We start from the raw sequence: 17,003 nt of genomic DNA on the forward strand, positions 1-17,003 counted from the left end.
AAAATCAAAACTATTATTCTTGGATTCCAGGAGCTTATAATATATCTTAGAAGAGAAGGTATATATACAAGACACTTTTATTAATAATCCAACATAATATATATGCCAAAAATATATATAGCGATATACATATAATATATTATATACAGTGATGACTGGTAAAGACAGTAAGATTGCTATGGTAGAAAATAAAGCAAAAGTGGACTAGAATGAGCTATGAAGGACTTGACTATTCCTGAACAACAGGTTTGAAAAGAATGAATGAGCATGAGACTGGCACAGATGTGACTATGTGAACAACAGTTACAGTGGAAAAAATAGAGACTACTTATCTGAATTGAAGATTAGAGAGAAGTAAAGATAAAATTCATTTATCCAAGAATAATTTATTGGGCACCTATTCTATTTCATACACAGTACAGAAATAAAGCTGTTTGGATATCCTAAATTTAGAATTTCAGTTTTTACTATGCAACAATAAAAGTATTAGAGTTCTACAGAACTCATGGCAATTTCATATACATTATCTCAGCTAATCTTCACAACAAGTGATTTAAACAAAGGGGAAACAGAAGCTTAGAAAGGTATATTTTTATGCTTAATGTCATTCAGCCAGAGACAGGGCAAAGAAATAGATCTTCATACTCCTAGCTGAGAGCTCTTTTCTTGCTTCATTTTCTATACCATTCAGCAACTTTTCTCAAGAAAATGAATCATTTTTTAAAAAGTGTAATGTGATCAAAGCACTAGTCTAATACATAGGGTTATGTTGTATGGGTTGAATTAGAAGGCAAAGCATGTGGAAGCAAGGAGATCTACCAATAGTCTACTGTAATAACCCAGGAACAGGGGCAGCAATAGGAATAGAAGTCATTGTCTCTGAGACTGTATAAAAAGATTCAACTAGGTATCTTATTTGAAAATGCCAAGAAGGAGACTAGAAAAGCCACTGATAAAGTTGAAATGTCTATAAATTGATCAATTTTATAGAGGAAATCATCTGTGGTTGTCAAATTATCCCCCAAACACAAAGATATTTGGTCAAATATTATGCAAGTTTCCACTCCTGACATCAGAATAACACAGGGTGCACTGCCATTGAATAGTCTATTTAGTTTAATTGTTTGTATATTCTTAAAAGTCTAGACCCTCTACCACCCCCCACAGGGGTATTCATATTCATCAAGTCCAGTAAGATTTTATGCCCACTTTCTGGATACCTCTATGACAGCTGATACCCCATATCTATTATAATTAATAATTATATGTTTACTTAAATCTATCATTGATTTAAGGCTTTCTTTCAAGGTATCAGGTTTATTTGCCAATCACAAGTAAATGACTAATCAAAGATGTGCAACCGAGAAAGTATTTTAAAATCTACAAAAAGATTAAATATATCTTACCTCTTAAATGAAATTATTTCTCAGGGCAGGGTTATATTTGTAACTTCTCCCAAGATTCTAAAGAATTCCACTCACTTGTGACATTAGTTTGTTGATGAGAACATTGAACTAGTAACTCTTTAATAACTATAAATCGAGATCCCAAGCCAACAAATAAAATAGTTTTAAAAAGGTGATAACAAAGAGGTTTAAGGCCAAAGAAGTAAAAACTGAGCCCAACTAAAATCATAAACAACATGGAAAAAACAAAGGTCGTTGCTACTCTTTGCAATGGCCAGTAGAGGCTGCCAATGCACAGGACACATAGGGATCCCCCTCCACCTCACAGACACACAAGGAGTTGTCACCAAAACAACTTATAGCTTCATGCTATAGCATGAAGCACAGCATTCTAGGCTCATCACAGAACATTATTTAACAACAATCACCAAGCTGTCTTTTAACTATAGACTCTTGGCATATGTCTCAGAACAAAGGAACTACAGAGTATTTTGAGTACATTTCAAAGATGATCACACTTAGCCATTCTCTGTCCAAAATAAACTACCAAGACTTATATACCTTTCCAGAAATTATACCTCAAGTTTACATTTGAAAATGGATATTTTTACTGAAGAATAGTACAATTTACTATCTTAGAATCCTTGTTGAGTAAATGTATTATTTAGCTTCTTCAAGTAAGGTGAATCAGTTACAGCAGAAGGAAATGTTCAGTTATTGGGTACAAAGTCATAATTTAATCTAGAGTTTGAAAATATTAATCTTAAATTATAAATACTAATGTGCTTATAAGTAATTTCCTAATATTCAGCAGTCAGATGATAGTCTGTCCATCTGTGCCCCTCTCTCAGGGTGAAGAACACAGACACTCAAATACACCAAGGGGCAATCACATTTTAAAATTCATTTTTACGATTCTGCTCTACAGTTTTAAGAATTATGTATCTAGCCCTTTTTGAGCTCCACACACCGCTATTTCTTGTAGAGAGAAACTCTGCTGTCAATCACGGCTCCCTTTTGCCACACAAATATATGCTGCAGCTTTTACTTGTCACTCCTATTATATGTAATGTAGGCAGCTTAGCACTAAATCAATTTAAGGAACTGCAGAAGTTAAATACATACATTATTATTGTGATGACAGAAAAGGCAATGAATGTCTTGCAGCTCCATTACCTTTCTTTGTTAAGGAAGAAAAAGCTAATTATCTGCAGCTGTCAACCATGAAGTCCTAGATCTATTTAAGTCAACATTAGCCATGGACAAAACATTTCTCATAGTTTTGCACAATTGTTTTCTTTTGGAAAAATATTAAACATTCTGAGGACAATATACACCAAATTGAAAAATGTAAAACTACATATTTGTATTCTTTTACATAACCAATACATTTTAAAATTTCAAAAAACCGACTGCCAGTTTTTTGTGATATCCTTTCCAATTAGTGTAACCAAAATTTAGACAGATATAAGCTTCTCTATAAAAATTTTTTATTAAATTTCAATTGAAATCCCACAGACTATTGGTTACAATGAAATAGTGTTACAGATGATCAAGGGAGAAATTCTGTCCATTTATTTCACTAACAGAAAGAAAGAAAGAAAGGACAAGATGTCCCAAACTTGAAATGCTGATAAATAACAGCAAACTCACACTACATCACAGGCATCTATCTAGGTTTGTCTAGTATTCTTTTTATCTCCCAATCTTCAATTTTCCAATCTAGTCCACATAGAATCTAGAACTAATTGGTTTTAAATATGCTTTTTTTCAAATTTCAGGGTCATTTGTCTATTTCCAAGATAGAAAATAAAAATTAAAAGAATATTCTTCATAAGTCAAAGAAAAGTTTATCAACAACATATAAATTATGGACTCTACACAAAATTGTCATTATTCTTGATGACAAACATAAATATTCTCTGCATTTGCTCTGTTTTCAGTGGTAAAACAGTTTCCTTTTATTTTCTTTAGAAAATCTCTTCTCTCAGGAATAGACTAAATACTATTTTTAAACTTCATACATTTAAAATTCATAAATTTCAATTTAAATGGACATGAAAGTACTGCCCATTTAGCTTTCTAATGAGTTTTTTAAACACATGTAACTCCTAGTATAAGCAAAACCAACAAAAATTGAAACCTATATAATCAATAATGTAAGAAAAATCTTGACATATAATCTAAGAGAAAGATCATTTTAAAAATTATAGCTCCATGTTCAGGTTCCTACACCAGCCTTAAAGGGAAACTCTAACTACAGCTGATGCACAACACTAAGATTCTGATTTGCCACTCTTCTCCATGTAATCTTGAGGAATGACTACTGTATGTGCTGGAGACAAGGGAGAAAAGGTCATGAAACATTAGTGTAATGGCATAAAAAGCAAGCTTATCTCACATTCAAAGAACCACATATGAAAACAGTTAAGGTGCAGACATAGACATGGACTATGCAATACATAAAGAAATAGCACAGTTAAATATGTGATTGTCTAACCACAATGCTGTACACCTGAAACTAATACAAAATAATATTGAGACCTGACCACTGGTAACACAGTGGATAGAGTGTCAAACTAGAACACTGAGGTCACTAGTTCGAAACCTAGGTCGCCAGTTTGAAACCAAAGTCACGGGCTCAATCCCAGGGTCACCAGCTGGAGCTCAATAATGCCAGCTCAATCCCAAGATTACTGACTCAACCCCAGGATTGCCGACATAACCCTGCGGTTACTGGCTTGAGCCTGAGATCACCAGCTTGGGCCCAAGCTCACTGGCTTGGCTTGAGCCCAAGTGTGCCAGATTGAGCCTGGGGTAACCAATTCAACTCTGAAGTCACCAGCTCAACCCTGGAGTTGCTGACATGACTCTAAGATCACTGGATTGAGCCTGAGATTGTCAGCTCAACCTGAGGTTGCCAGCTTGAGCCCAAGGTCAAGGCATGTATGAGAAGCAATCAATGCATAACTAAGTAGAGCAGTAAGTTGATGTTCCTGTCTCTCTCTCTCCAAAAAAAATAATAATAACAATGATACTGAATGTAAACTATAATTGAAATATATAATTTAAATCAGAAAATAAAATAAACAAAAGAGAAAATAGTATAGTTAAGTAGCTACTCTATACCTGATTCTCAGTACATTTCCAGAGTCCCCAAACTAATACAGGATCATGAGTCCATCTCAAATTTTGAAAACAAAGTCCAGGTTCTTTTCACATCACAATACCACTTCCTAGCAGAGTTCTCAGCTTTACATTTTTAGAAATCTGTATCTATCAAGATTGCTTTTCTGTCTTTAATTCCTCAGAATCTTCCCACCCAAATGTACTGCCATTACTGAAGCCCAGAATGATCTCATTTAGTAAAACAGCTCCCTGCCCTTTCATTAGGCCCTAATCTAAATTATAGCATAAAGACAAGGTTTTGTGCTCATGACTGACTCCTGATAAAGGGCACTCACTGGCTTGCCACATGGCCTGATAAAGTCCTGGGACAAAGAAGGATCTTTTTTGGATTTTATCAGTCTTAGAGCAAGCAATTTATGTTGAGCCAGAAAAATAAAATATAATCTTTGGCCATCTGGTTCTGTAACACTCATATTTGTTTAGAAAGGTCACTGTTGTCAAGTTATTGAATGTTATTCCTGGAATTGACAGGAAAAGAGTTTTTGAAAGCAGGCCAGGAATATTAAGGCACCGGATATTAAGGTGTAAAGTAGTATTTAAAAGGTTGGGCTTTAGTGTTAAAACAGACTACCATTCAAATCCCAGCATCACCACCTACTAGTTAAATAATCTTGAGCAAGTCTACAGCTATCTTAATCTGTCTTTTTCCATTCATAAAAGATAGATGACATTGTAGATAGTGCCACAATAGAATGATATAACATATATTGATCACAAGCTTATAGTTAACTATTCAAAATTACTTTCTGGGTAATTTGTGTCCTTTTTCTTGAATTTTGAAGAAAACTAAAATTTTCATTATTTTATAAATAATTTTAAAAGTAAAATTTAAATAGACTCACAATTTATGCTATGCATATCAAATATGTGGATTTAGAGCCTATCTTTAACAAAAATTCCAGTGCATCTTAAGCATTTAAGCAAAAGTCATTCTTTCTTCATCGGCTTTATAGTACCTATTACTTGGTTGGTGGAATGACTGGGTTGCTGTATCACTGAAGAATGAATACTAATCAATATCAAATCAACATCTGAACAAATTCAGTGGGACTAGACTGCTGTCTTACTGGACAACTGTAATATCCTGATGTTTTTATGCAATAGTTGCTTTCTTTGCAGTAGGTAGCTGTCTATTAAAGTTTCCCAGCAGTATTACAACCCAGCTATGGCAATAATAAGACAATCCACAGTTGATTTTGACAGATTATTCAGGCCCTTTCCCTTTGTGAGATTAGCAATATAGTTCAAATATATATAAATAATCAAAACATATATTTTAAAAAGCAGCTCAATCAAAACTCATACAGAATATCGCCAAAGAGTAATGTTTCAATTCAGTATGACAGATTTCAGACTGACTTTTGAAACCCTTTAAGTATCTCAGAGGTGGGCAAATATCTGACCTGCAATTGACAGGAATGGCCACTAGGATGTGTTGAACTGAAATATCCTCATACATGACTGGTTTTCCCCAAGTCAAAGTAGGCAATGTAAGAGCAAAAGCCTCAGGCTCACACTGGGGAAGAACATTTTCATCTGTTTTTTACATCAAGAATTAGCAGCTAGGCCCTGGCTGGTTGGCTCAGCAGTAGAGCGTCGGCCTGGCGTGCGGGGGACCCAGGTTCGATTCCTGGCCAGGGCACAGAGGAGAAGCGCCCATTTGCTTCTCCACCCCCACCCCCTCCTTCCTCTCTGTCTCTCTCTTCCCCTCCCGCAGCCAAGGCTCCATTGGAGCAAAGATGGCCCGGGCGCTGGGGATGGCTCCTTGGCCTCTGCCCCAGGCGCTAGAGTGGCTCTGGTCGCGGCACAGCGACGCCCTGGAGGGGCAGAGCATCGCCCCCTGGTAGGCAGAGCTTCGCCCCTGGTGGGCGTGCCGGGTGGATCCCGGTCCGGCGCATGCGGGAGCCTGTCTGACTGTCTTTCCCCGTTTCCAGCTTCAGAAAAATACAAAAAAAAAAAAAAAAGAATTACCAGCTACACATTTTCCTGTTTGGAGTCAATAATAAAAGGTACACATCTTCCATATGAACCATGGGACGGGTTCTCTGCTTTCTCCATAATATTGACCTGGGAGTAATTAAAAACAAATTTCAAACTCCAGGATCTAGCCAAGAAGACCACTTACAAACCAGCAAAAGTCTAAAACATGCATAATGAATTAAAGACGATAAACAGATCAGAGAAATCTATATGCTTATACACACATACACACACACAAATATAAGGTCTACCGGAATGTTCTGTCCATTTTTGGAATAAAATAAAATACAAATTTTTATTACTGTCAATAAACTTTATTAAATAATATAATTGCCATTATTATTGATTTCTTGCCAGCATGAGGGCAATTTGTATATCTCATTTTTGAAAAATGTTTTATCTTTTGATGTGAAAAATTGAACCAGTGCTTGCTTGATATCTTCTTTATTTTTGAATTTTTTGCCCTTCAAAGAATTTTGTAAGGACAAAAACAAGTGATAGTCAGAGGGTGCTAAGTTCGGGGAATTTGGTGGATGTGACAGACATGCTTCTGTAGCATTTCTTCTTTGTTGAAATTTGTAAAAATTACAGTGGCGTAAATGAACTTTATAAGTAGCCATGGGTACACTATCACTTCACACATAAGACTAACATGAATCAACTTTGTTTTAGTTAATTTGCTATGTCAATATGTATACATTAAGTGATAAAAACAGAGAGGCACACATGCGCCAAATAAATGTGCTTACATGTCGAAACTTGTGATAGAAATGGACAGAACTTTCCGGTAGACCATATATACATATATATATATACATATATATATCTGAGAAGCTCTCTTGATCAGCCTTCACTTACCAAACTTATAAACCAACACTTGCCATTTCTTCTCCAACTATACCAACAGATGCCCATAGCATGCTTAAAACTCAGTCTGTCAACCATTCTATAGTTTGCCCCTCACAGTTCTCCCAAATGCCAAGTTGTATGTTTTTCCAAAACCAGTAATATTTATTCCAAAACCCTTTAGGGGAGCTTGAGCATTACTGTAATTAGCTAATTAATTAAACTTTAGATAAACCATGAAAGCAAAAATAAAAGTATCTTTAGAAACTAAATCAAAAGCTTTGAAATACTTGATAAAGGCAAGTTACTACAAAATATCACTGTTGCAAGAGGTAAGAAAAATATAAAAACCAGAGTAAAGAATGCACTATAGAATAGTGGCTCTCAGATTTGAGCATGCGGGCTATGTGAAAATAGGCCCCGTCAAGGCCCATCTCCTTAGATTATGATTCAGTGGGTAGGAAGTAAATCCAAAGATGGTTCATGCTGAGTAATTCCCATGTGATACCAATACCAGTGGTCTGGGAAACCTACTTTGAAAACCATTGCTTTTGAACTGTCTACATTTTAAAGAACAAAATGTAAACTGAAAATTAATTGTTAACTTCAATTCACAGATGAGATTTCTGCCACAGAGAGAATAAGAAACATCTAAAGTTAAGTCAACCACCAAGTGGCAGACTCAAAACCCAAATACAGATTTGCCCCCAAATTCAATAGGTTTCTTTTTCTTTAACCTTACAATATTACAGTATAATCTTTAAATAAATTAGAGACGTTTGAAGCAACATTGGGGCCCCAATCAATCTAAATGTCTGCAAAACAGAAAATGCAAAACACATATAAATATAGCTGTGAGAACTAAATGGATTATAAGCATATATCTCTTGTCTTGAACATAATCATAAACATTACCTCTAAGCTGTACTTACTATTAAATGGCTAGATAGGTCATCAAATAGGGCAGTAGAAGGTACCTGGTCTACCAAAATGTAGCAGAGTCTTTGGCAACACAACTCCACTTAGCAAGACACCTGTGGAGAATGGCTGACAATTATTCACAAACAGACGCAGCAGGATAAGTGAAATGGAAACAACCATGTCCAGAGAGAGTTGAAGAACACATTAGGCATAGACTGAAGTAATAAATTCAAAGATGTGGCATTTATAAACTGCTTGGAAACCAGAGCAGACAAGCCAGTCCAGTGACAGCAATCACCATTATAAAGATGCTATTAATGCAAGTTTATCATTTTAGAAACTAGAAGTAGAAACAAAAGCAGCACTGTATCTCTGCCTTTTAAGATGCATTCATATAGTATCATATAAATTTCAAAAGTAAACAGGACCATACCTATTAAACTATGAGGGAATTTAGGTGTCCAGTTTTATACTATCTATATATTCAATCTCATGTTTTAAAATTGATTTTATTGAGGCAACACTGGTTAACATAATTATACAGGTTTCAGGTGCCTACTTCTACAACACATCTCTGTAGACTTATTGTGTTCACCCCCCAGTCAAGTCTTCATCTATGACCTTTATCCCCCCTAAACCCATCTCTACCACCCCCACCCCCCAGCAATCATCAGAGTTTAGAACACTGGATTTGAGGATTCAGCTCTTTCCATGGGTTTGAGAAGTTCTCACTGACTGTTTAAAGAGGACTCCGTTCCCTTCATCCTATCTTCTTCTGGTTTAACCATTATTCTTATATTGCTCTTTCTGATGGAGTCAAGATAGTTCTCATGCTGTTCTTTCATTTTTTTAATTTTGGGGGGAAGATGCTCAACTGCACTAGCTATTAAGGGAATACAAATCAAACTGCCTTGAGATACCACCTCATACCTGTTAGAATGGCTATTATAAAAAAGACAGGTAATAACAAATATTAGAGAGGTTGTGGAGAAAAATAAACCCTCATACACCGCTGGTGGGAATGTAACTTGGCACAGCCATTATGGAAAAAATTATGGAGTTTTCTCAAAAAAAAAAAATTAAGAATAGAGTTACCATATGACCCAGCATCCCATATTCTGGGTATATACCCCCAAAATTTAAAAACATTTATTCATAAAAATATATGATCCCTATGTTTACTGAGCATTACTCACAGTGCCCAAGACATGGCAACAACCGAAGTACTTTTTGATAGATGAATGGATAAAGATATAGTACATATGTACAATGGGATACTACTCAGACATAAGAAAAGATGAAATACCATCATTTGTGACAACATGGATGGATCTTGAGAATATCATGCTAAATGATCTAGGCCAGAAAAAGTCAAGAATCATATAATTTTACTCATATGTGGGATATAAAACTGAAAGCAACAAACAAACAAAAAAGTCATATACACAAACAACAGTATGGTAGTTACCAGAGGGAAAGAGAGGTGGTGGAATAGCAAAGGGTAAAGGGTGTCAAATACATGGTGATGGAAGGAAACTGACTTTGGGTGATGAGCACACAATGCAATATACAGATGATGTATTACAGAATTGTACATCTGGAACCTATAAAATTTTATTAACCAATGTCACCCAAAATAAATTTAATAAACTAAAAAAATAAAGAAGGGCATAACATAGAAAATAATTAAAGGCAAGTCCCTTTAAAAAAAAGAACACCAGCTCCAAACAGTATTCTAGTGTTTGAGGTGAGGGAACAGTATGAAGATTTGTAATAACTGTAGAAAACCTCCAAAAATAACTATTCTATTGCTTTAGAAAGTGAAAAATAAGAAAATAAAGACCTAACATGTTAGCAGTAAGTTAAGAATATAGGAATAGTTAGGAAGATCACAACAAAAAAATTTTTTTTTAATTTCTAAAAAACAGAAAATAAAAACTGTTGGTGAGGATCTGGTGAAATTAGAACCCTCATATACTGTTGGTGGGAATGTAAAATAGTGCAACTATTATGAAAAACAGTATGAAAGTTCCTCAAAAAATTAAAAATGGAATTGCTGTATGATCCAGCCATCCTACTTCTGGATCTATATCCAGAAGAATTAAAAAGATTTCAAAGAGACATTTGTATACCCACGATCATTGCAGCATTATTTACATCAGCCAAGAGGTGAGAGCAACCTAAGTGCTGACTGGTGGCTGAATAGGAAAATGCGGTATACAAATACAGTGGACATAACTCAGCCTCAGAAAAGGAAGGAAATCCTGTCATATGCAACAACATGAATAAACTTTCTGGACATTACATTAACTAAAATAAGACAGTCCCAAAAACAAAAACACTTCATGATTCCACTTATTTAAGACAGCTAAAGTATTCAAACTCTTAAAAAGTAGAATGGTTACTAGAGGCTAAGAGGAAGGGGAAAGGGAGCTATTGTTCAATGGGTGAAAGGGCTTCAGTTTGTAAGATGAAAAGTTCTAGAGATCTGTTGAACAAATGTGTATATAGTTAACTCTATTGTAGTGTATACTTAAAATGGTTATTAATATAGTTTAAAAAAAACAAAATTAGGCCCTGGCCGGTTGGCTCAGCGGTAGAGCGTCGGCCTAGCGTGCAGAGGACCCGGGTTCGATTCCCGGCCAGGGCACACGGGAGGAGTGCACATTTGCTTCTCCACCCCTCCGCCGCACTTTCCTCTCTGTCTCTCTCTTCCCCTCCCACAGCCAAGGCTCCATTGGAGCAAAGATGGCCCGGGCGCTGGGGATGGCTCTGTGGCCTCTGCCCCAGGCGCTAGAGTGGCTCTGGTCGCAATATGGCGACGCCCAGGATGGGCGGAGCATCGCCCCCTGGTGGGCAGAGCGTTGCCCCATGGTGGGCGTGCCGGGTGGATCCCGGTCGGGCACATGCGGGAGTCTGTCTGACTGTCTCTCCCCGTTTCCAGCTTCAGAAAAATGAAAAAAAAAAAAAAAAAAAATTAAAATGTCTTGAAAATTCTGTTAAGGTTAATGAAAGTATTGAAGAGGTTTAAAATTAATGAAGAAAACAAAATAGTCTCAGATTAATAGATTCAATTCTAATCATAATCTTTTAATAATACCAAGTTCCATAAGATTCTAGGACTCTATGGTTTAAATTTGTAATTTATAATGAAAAGGAGGTGTATCACATCAGAATAGGTTGGAAATCTTTTAAAATTTTACTTAATCTCACCCAGAGAGATGCTCCCAGTTGAGTGAGCCATCATTACTGATGCAACTATGCTTTATTCTTCAACTGTTCTGGGACTGAAAAGATTGAGAATTTCATTTTTAAATTATTGTTTAAATCATTTGTAAGAAAATCCATTTAAATCACTTTATCCATAATAAGGAAATTACATATATTGTTTGATATAATTAAACTTTCTTCACACCATAAACCTAAACATGGGTTTAACTTTCTAAAGGCATATAAAATACACTATAAATGTAGCAGCCCTAAACTACATTGAAAAATCCTATTATGAGATCACATCTCTACTGGACTGGGCACATTCAAAGAACAGAACCAATAACATGTGAAAATGCAGACAGAAATACTTCTTATGACTTCTGAAATATCCTACTCAGGACATCTCTCGTTTCAACAGCCCTTTTTTATGTGTATTTCTCTCCAGATGCCTTTTTCCCATGATTTCCTCTATTCTGCAAATATCATGTTTTTTTCACCCCACATTTAGAGTAAGAGAAGCGGTGGTGGGATTCAAATAATTTAACAACCAGTTCTCCACCCTGACAGTTATAAGTATAAAAAACCGATATACTGTACCAAAAGGTAGTTTATTATTTCATGTATTTAATACTTAAATTAGAACAAAACAGGTACACAAAACTAGATCATAAGAGTTTTGAATTATTAATGAAAAATATTAAATAATATGACAAAAAAACAATAAAATTGTTATTTAATATATTTCTATATGGTTTCTTGATTGGCATCCTCACTTGTAATTTTTTCACCTATGGACAGAATGAACATTACTACGGGCACTGAGAATACACTGTTGCACCGATAAGCGTTAAAAAAGAGTAAGGAATGTAAATTTGTGATTTCCACACTGGGTGGCTGCCCAGGCACCCACCTTAGAGAGAACCCTGATTACAAGTGCCATTTTAAAATTGGTTCACCAAACTCAACAAAAAATTAGGTATCAGTTCTGCCAAATTGGTGCAATACAGCTGAATCCCACCACTGACGAGAACTAAATTTTCCATACCCAAATTCCAGAAACAAAATCAAGGGTATCTCTCATTTTCATATATTTCTGTTTCATCTGCAGGGAAACAAAGTCACAACTGAAGATCTGAAGATAATGAAATCTTTTCACACTGATTTCACTTTGGTGTATTTTTCTTATACCATATTTTTAAAATCCATTCATAAGTGTCCAGTATTATTATAAAATTAAGTCCCTAAGAGGTTCCATGAACTAAAATGCTCTACTAGTAATATTTCCTTAAAGATTATATAAATACATTATTTAATATGAAATTATACTTTTATAATCTATTCAATAAGAGCATATTTGAGCTTTGTAATATCCTCTATTCCTCAATTCCTGTCTTTTGTGTTAAATAAGTATTTTAATTTCTTTGTAACTTTCACTTAAATTTCTGTATTATTTCCTTAAATGGTTGCCCTGGAATTTACAATTAGCATTGTGCCTTAAAACATTCTAGTCTGGCCCTGGCCGGTTGGCTCAGTGGTAGAGAGTCGGCCTGGCATGCGAGGGACCCAGGTTCAATTCCCGGCCAGGGCACATAGGAGAAGTGCCCATTTGCTTCTCCACCCCCACCCCCTCCTTCCTCTCTGTCTCTCTCTTCCCCTCCTGCAGCCAAGGCTCCATTGGAGCAAAGATGGCCCGGGCACTGGGGATGGCTCCTTGGCCTCTGCCCCAGGCGCTAGAGTGGCTCTGGTCACGGCACAGCGACGCCCTGGAGGGGCAGAGCATCGCCCCCTGGTGGGCAGAGCGTCGCTCCCTGGTGGGCGTGCCGGGTGGATCCCGGTCGGGTGCATGCGGGAGTCTGTCTGACTGTCTCTCCCCGTTTCCAGCTTCAGAAAAATTAAAAAAAAAACAAAAAGAAAAAAAAAAACATTCTAGTCTGAATTAATTTCAATAATATATAAAACTTTCCTGCAACATTCTCCATTCATTTACCTTTCTTTACCATATCTTTAATAAGCCAATCTAACAAAGTTTTATTATTGCTTCATGCAGCTGTCTTTTAAAACTAGAGAATAAAAAGGTATCAAAATAGGGATTTATATGTGTTTTTATGCATGTCTTTCCTAATATTTATGTAGCTACCTTTACTATTGTTCTTTATTTTTCAATGTAGATTAGAGTTTACTGTCTAGTATCATTGTTTCAAATGGAAGGACATCCTTAATATTTCTTGTAGGGTAGGTCTAATAGCAACAAATTTTCTCAGTTTTGTTTATTAATATCTTAATTTCTTATTCATCTTTGAAGTTTAGCTACATACAGAATCCTTGGTTGGTAGTCTTTTTCTTTTAATACATTGAAAATGTCTACTAGCCTCCCTGGTTTGTAATAAGAAGTCAGTTATTATTCATCATATCGGGGATTCCTTTTGTTATTTTTTCTTTCTTCTTCAAAATTTCTTTCACTTTTGTAAATTTGACTATGATGTATCTAAGTGTGGATAACTATTCAACTTGAAGTACACTGAGTTTATTTATTGTGTAGATTAATATTTTTTCAGTTTTCTTACTTTCTGTGTGTGTCACAGAGACAGCGAGAAACAGAGAGAGGGACAGATAGGAACAGACAGGCAGGAAGGGAGAGATATAAGAAGCATCATTTTTTTGTTGTGGCACCTTTGTTGTTTATTGATTGCTTTCCGATATGTGCCTTGACCAGGGGGTGGGGGGTTACAGCAAACCAAGTGACTCCTTGCTCAAGCTAGTGACCTTGGGCTAAAGCTTGTGAGCCTTGCTCAAACCAGATGAGCCTGTGCTCAAGCAGGCAACTTTGGGTATTCGAACCTGGGTCCTCCATGTCCCAGTCCAACACTCTATCCACTGCACCACTGCCTGGTCAGGCCCATTATTTCTTTAAATAGTCTTTCTGTCTCTTTCTTTTGGTCTTCTCCTTTTGCGACTCCCATTATGCTTATGGTGACACACTAAATGACATCCCATAGATCTCATGAAGCTCTGTTCATTTTCTTTTATTACTCCTTACAATGGATAATCTCTACTGAATTATCTTCAAGTTGACAAATTATTTCATCTGTCAACTCATATTTTTTAAGCTCATCTAGTAAAATTTTCATTTCAGTTACCATACTTTTAAGTTCCAGAATTTTTATATGGTTCATTTTTTTTAATTTATTGATTTTTACAGAGAAAGGAACACTGATTTCATATTCTACCTATTCATGCTATCATTGGTTGATTCTTGTATGTGTCCTGACCAAGGATTGAACCTGCAAACTCAGCATGTCAAGATGATGTTCTAACCATATGGGGTACACGGCCAGAGCCTATATGGTTCTTTTTAAATAATTCTAGTTTGATTGATTTTTTTTTAGCAAGACATCGTTCTTATACCCTCCTTTAATTCTTTAGACCTGCTATCATTTAGTTCTTTGAACATATTTATAAAAGCTGACAAAGTCTTTGTCTATTAAGTCCAGATCTGGACTCTCAAAGGAACATTTTTCTGTTGGCTGATTTTTGTTGTTGTTTTTTTCTATGTGGCATACTTTCATGTTTCTCTCATGGTTCATAATATTTTTCTTGAAAACTAAGTATTTTAATAATGTATTTTAACAACTCTAGTATCAGAATTCTCCACACCGCCCCACCAAGATTTTTTTAACATTGATTTTGTTTTTAATTGATGCTGCTTAGTTGTTTAGCATTTTCATGGATTAATTCTGTAGATTCTGTATTCCTTGTAGTGTGTGGCCACTGAGATCTCTGTTAAAACTTTTTTTAATTTTTATTTTTAAGCCTGGCTTCCTATGAGTCACACTGGGTCAGTATAATTTAGTGATCAACCAATGATTGGTCAGAGGATTTCCTTAAATGTTTCCATTTTTCTTTCACCATTTGCCAAAGGAATCTCTATGAGAAATCATACCTTCAAACTTCAGGCAGTTTACAGGACAATCCTAGCTTCCAGTTCCTACCAGAAACAATCTCCTTTCCCAGGTCTTTCCTAGGCGCGTGCACAGCCACGTACATTGTGCAACCTTTTAGATACACAGGAATATGCTGAAGATTTTCCAAAATTCCCTATGGTTGGCTACTTTTCCAGCATTTCCTTTTAAAATCCAGGCCAGCTCTTGTCTGCCCCAACTGAAATCACAGCCTAAGCAGTGGCTATGTTGCCAACAGTTGCTATAGTTTCAGCAAAGCCCTGGGGGTAGGCTATTTTTCACCCCCAGCTGAGTTGAGCTCTGAGTCAAATCAAATAGCCAACCACTCTCGGAGAAGAGTTTTCCCAGGGAGCCGCAAGCTTGGACAAAATATCAACTGTGCTTTGGAGCTGGTGCTTTTAATGGATCTCCAAACGTGGTCAGATCTCTCCATTGTCTGTAATGCTGCCAGCTTTTGCTATGCCACTAAGCTGGTAAAGGAGAGAAGATGGAAACTGCCTCAAGTTAAAATGTCACAGACCCCACTGTCCTCTTGAAGTTCAGTAGTTTTCTCTTGGCCAGTGGGTTTTCAGTTTATTCTCTGGTTTTGGTTAACTGCCAGAATTCTGAAATGGTTGATAGTAATTGGTTTACTCATATTTTTGTAGTTTTAGAGGGAAAGCAAATATACTGAGGCCCTCACTCTACCAATCTGAAAGCCAGTCAATCCCTGGAATATTAAATCTACCTTCAAGAAGTTTTTAAGACAAAAAGCTAATTTTAACAAAAAAATGTTTAAAAATATAAATTTTGGGGTCACTGATTCCTCTCTCAAGTAGAAACACACAAAAAAAACTATATTTCAATACTTAAAGTTAAATAGGAGAGAAACTAATCCGTGAGAGGGAAAAATAAACTGTATAAACAATGTATTGTATCGTCCTGCTAATAGGTAAATGATCAAAACTAATGTAATTCCTGGTCTTAGTCCAATCTCAGCCACAAAAGTCTTTCCCAAGTCTTTTTTGGACAACAAAAATAATTTCAAGTGAGGAAGAAAGACTATTCCATCTTGTCTTACTTGGCTGACCTAGGCCAAACCCAATTCAACTCTGATAGGGAAAAGGAGTCACAAAAAGACTGGGGCGAGACATTAAACAGAGAAGAGAGAACAGAAGCCTGAACATAGAAAGCAGCCCTATTGCCTGAGATTTCTCTGGAGAGATTCAGTACAGAGAGATTGGTTTACCTCAGATTCACCTCAGTATCAGCTGTGGTACAAAAAGATGAGCTTCTGTAAAGGAAAAGAGTTATTTATCATTATTATCTCTCTTCAACATTGCCTGATATTCATAAGCGATGGAAAGATTAAGAGTCAAAAGAGAACAGGGAAAGTAAATGTCCTTTAGTAAAATTTTTATTTTCAAGAACACCTATGCTTCTTTTACCCGAAAACTTACTAGCTTAACAAAACAATCATTTTATTTGTTCATAACTCTGCAGTATGAGC

The 17,003-nt window shown here is 36.1% G+C and overlaps 1 protein-coding gene across 4 annotated transcripts in view; it reads right to left on the reverse strand.

The window, feature by feature from the left end:
* RFX3 (regulatory factor X3) overlaps positions 1 to 17,003 on the reverse strand; it is a 317,044-nt gene that overhangs the window by 246,810 nt on the left and 53,231 nt on the right. Inside the window, exon 1 of one of the 4 annotated variants that reach the window (XM_066368073.1) lies at positions 16,743 to 16,788. The exons of the other annotated variants lie outside the window; for them this stretch is intronic. The gene's annotated coding sequence lies outside the window, so the exon portion shown is untranslated. Of the gene's footprint in view, positions 1 to 16,742; positions 16,789 to 17,003 lie in introns of those variants that run through there. 4 annotated transcript variants of the gene reach the window in all.

The sequence above is a fragment of the Saccopteryx leptura genome, chromosome 2 (assembly GCF_036850995.1).
Source record: "Saccopteryx leptura isolate mSacLep1 chromosome 2, mSacLep1_pri_phased_curated, whole genome shotgun sequence".
Lineage (NCBI taxonomy): Eukaryota > Metazoa > Chordata > Mammalia > Chiroptera > Emballonuridae > Saccopteryx > Saccopteryx leptura.